The following is a 4303-nucleotide window of genomic DNA, read 5'->3' on the forward strand; positions in this document are numbered from 1 at the left end:
ACCCACACACTGAGACAATGGGGATGTTCTATCGGGAACTCACCAAGGCCAGCTGGCCTGGGTCTGAAAAAGCCTGGGATAAAACCGGACTCGCTGAACATAGCAGACAATGAGGACTACTGAGAACTCAAGAACAATGGCAATGGGTTTTTAATCCTACTGCATGTACTGGCTTTGTGGGAGCCTAGGCACTTTGGATGCTCACCTTACTAGACCTGGATGGAGGTGGGTGGTCCTTGGACTTCCCACAGGACAGGGAACCCTGATTGCTCTTTGGGCTGACGAGAGAGGGGAACTTGATTGGGGGAGGGGGAGGGAAATGGGAGGCAGTGGCGGGGAGGAGGCAGAAATCTTTAATAAAAAAAAAAAGAACCCACCAAACTAAAATGTTCATCAGTAAGACACTATTTGGATCAATTTCAGTATATTAATTAGATGAAGTATTTATGAAGCAATTAAAAATTAAGACAATGAAAAAAATAAAAAATAAAAATTAAAGCTAGCTTTTGAGTTGGAGTGTGGCTCTCTTCTTCTCTAAATCCAAGCATGCTTATTAAAATAAAATGAAAAAATCTCTGTCTGATGTCAGAAGAGCCACTTGATATGGCACAGAAGAAAAACAGATATTTAAGGACTATTTTATTGTCACTAATCTTATAATCCTTTGGTTTTATGACTCTTTAACAGCTTTTCTTAAGATATAAATATCACCTCAAAATTTATAAGATTAATATATATATATTATTTTTTGTCATATTGATGGTCATATAGAGTACCAACTAATTCTAGAAAAAGGTTTCATTTAGCTTTCTATACATGATTTTGGGTTTGAGTCTCTATCAGTTTTCTGCAGTGAACTATGAGCATGCCTAACAGCAACCTTTGAAGTCTCAGAAAAGAGGATGTGGCCCCAAAATGATGATTTCACCAGGACTATAAAAACACCTAAGCTGAAAAACACCACTTAAAAATTGGCTTTGAACTATAAACTGTTCAGAACAGTTTCAAGACAGCTAACTGAGATGACCCAGCCTCACAGATTACTCTAGCCAGGACTGGAGACAAGCCCTGCACTTTCCCATTATACAGAGACTGGACAACAAATGATATAGCTACCTCTCCCAGGACTTGACAATTAACCTAAATTTTCTTTTCAGATTCCCCTAAAGATACCATTGCCCCCATACAGCAGAAAGTAAATTTAAGAATATGATGCCAACATTCCCAAGAGGTGGGGTAGGTGGTTTTTGGTCATTCAATGGGTTATGGATATTTGTCATTGTTTCGGGGGGTTGGTTACAAGTTGTTATTGGTTATGGTCAGGAGAAAAGTTGAACAAAGGAAATTAGATTCAGAGTTCTTGTTTTGAAAAAAGGGATACAAATATGACAGGATGAAAGGATAGATCATTGAATCTACTCTGAATAGAAAAAGGAAGGATATAGATATGATAAGATAAAAATGTAAATTATTGAATTTATTTTTAAAAAGCAACTACTAGTTTTGATATTTCATATTGGATTGAACTTTCATATAGTGTATACAAATTTTGTATATTGATACAAATTTGAGATTAATTTTGTGAAGACATACTGAATACATGTTTTTAATCTTGTTCAAGGTATTGTACCTAAACAGCTCATTTAACAATGCAATGCAAATTTCTAGTTCTTGAAAGTTATTATTGCCAACTCTTTAGGATAATAAGGAAATGTAGGTTAGTAATTAATCACCTATCACAATTAGTCTTGTAGTCATATTAGGTATGTTTAAAAGATCAAACAGAATTATGTTTAAGATAGACAGGTTGTCTTCAAACACCTCAGAGATCTACAGAATATGGCATTTAAGATATTTTAACATAGTGTAGTGAAGTGCTGTGGGCAGGCTTGCTTTTCATCCCGCCCAGCTCCTGCATGGCTAGCTTAGCCCCGGAAATAACATGGAAACTGTATTCTTTTAAACACTGCCTGGCCTGTCAGTTCTAGCCTCTTATCAGCTAATTCTCACATCTTGATCAACCCATTTCTAATAATCTGTGTAGCACCACGAGGTGGTGGCTTACAGGGAAAGATTCGGCATGTCTGACCTGGAGGCTGGCTCCATGGCGTCTGGACCACTTCCCTTCTTCCCAGCATTCTGTTCTGTCAACTCCACCCACCTATGTTCTGACCTATCAGGCCAAGCAGTTTCTTTATTAATTAACCAATGAAAGCAACATATAGATAGAAGATCCACCTACATCAACATAGGTTCTTTTTTTTTTTTTTTTAGGACAATGAGACAAGTCTACTCTTGACAACACCAATCTACTTCAGAGAAGATAATGGGCATTAAAGAAAGTCCATATGGAGTTTACTTTCTTTGTGGCAAAACTAAGCCACTGGGTAAGAAAACACACCTGCCTCAATTGCTAACAGTATGCTGTCCTAAATGGACAAGCAGGGCACAAAATAGAGTAGCTTCCAAACTTTGCCAAGACATGGAGGGACAGCCCTTCAGGATATTCTGCTTCATAGAAAAGTCTGTTGAATATTTTAGGTTTTTAGGCTGAAGATGGATGCTCCAGCATTGTAGAGAACTTTGGTTGACTCTCCAGGCAGCCAGTTATTTCTGCCATTTCTCACATTTTTTTACATGTTGCATGCTTGCATTTCCTGCTTACTCAGTTAATATTATTTCCTTCTCAGGTCTCTGAGGTAGTTGAAGACTAAATAGTTATAATTATAGTTTTCTTTGTTTATGAGACTCAGAAAAGAAATTCACTAAAGAAGTATAAAGTATATAAGGTTGAGAGATATCAAAAGATAGTTTTGAATGGTAATGGAAGTTATGATAGAAAATAAATTAGGTATGAGACTTTGAACTGACCAAGACAGGATAGATAATGGAGTATTTTCTCTGAATTTGTCAAATGCAAATGGACTAGATAGTGTTGAAATACTTATAGCCTATATATATATATATAGTGTATAGTTATTATACTTACTGATATATTTTTTTCTTATATTAGTTATAGCCTTTTTATTTTAGTCAAAAAGAGGAATATAATGATATTTTATTTGTGTTTTAATAAATAAAGGTTGCCTGAAGATCAGAGGGCAAAGCTAGTCAGCCATATAGGCCAGGCAGTGGTTGCACACACCTTTAATCCCAACAGCCAGAGTAGTTAGCCATAGAGAGTAGGTAGTGGCCATGTATGCATTTAATATCAGTACTAGAAAGGAATATAAGGTGGGATAAAACAGGAACTCATGCTCTTTTCAATCTCAAGAGTTCATAGAGATAAGAGCTCTCTAGTGGTTTGGCTGCTTTGCTTTTCTGATCTTCAGCTTGAACCCCTGGTTGTTATTATTCATGCTACAGCAAGTGGGCATCTTCTGAAGCTCATCAGAAATGCAGGATAAAGCTCTTATACACTGTAAAGACTTGTTACTTGTATTAGCTTAATAAAAAAGCTTATTGGCTACTAGTTGAGCAGGAAGAATAGGCAGGGCAACCAGATGAAGAGAATTCTGGGAAGAGGACAGGCAGAAGCAGACACAAGCCAGATGCTGAGGAAGCAAGATGAGAACGCCTCACTGAGAAAAGGTCCTAAGTAAGCTAAACATAGATAAGAATTATGGGTCGATTTAAATTGTAACAGCTAGTTAATAATAAGCCTGAGCTAAGAGGCCAAACAGCTTAATATCAGCCTCTGTGTGTTTCTTTGGGACTGAATGGCTGTGGGACCAGGTGGGACAGAAACTTCCGTCTATAAGGCAGCATTGTAGCCTTCAGCTGATATTAAACAAGAATGTAGCTTCCAACAAATCCCAACACGATTCCCATGTGCATGTCCCTGAAGCACAGCACATCTGACTGAAGGGTTGTGTCACTTTCCCTCGCGTCATTGGAGGTTGGCTCTCATCCTCCTGCATTGGTGACAAACTCAGTTCCTGTCATTTGATTCCATCTTGGTCTGGATTTTGGAATCCTCTGGGTACTTACAAACCTGGGACCCACCCCCTGGAGATTCTGGTCTAGTGTGGGGCCCCGGGGTCAAGACATTTTACTTCCAGGTAGTGATAGTATACAGGCAGAAGAGAGAATGACAGTGAATATAAGCACTGTCCCCAGTGAAGCGCATTGCTTGGTATACTTACATTAAAACGTTCATTTAAAAAATGTTATTTTTTTTAAAAAAAAGTGGCAATAGAGGTGGAACAAATGTTCAGTGTTAGAGTTTTAGGCCCCTAGGGATTATTTTTTTTTTTTTAAGTGGGCATTGTCAACTTTATTCTTTTTTTTTTGTTTTGTTTTG

This window comes from Microtus ochrogaster, chromosome 19, assembly GCF_000317375.1.
Source record: "Microtus ochrogaster isolate Prairie Vole_2 chromosome 19, MicOch1.0, whole genome shotgun sequence".
NCBI classification, from domain to species: Eukaryota; Metazoa; Chordata; class Mammalia; order Rodentia; family Cricetidae; genus Microtus; species Microtus ochrogaster.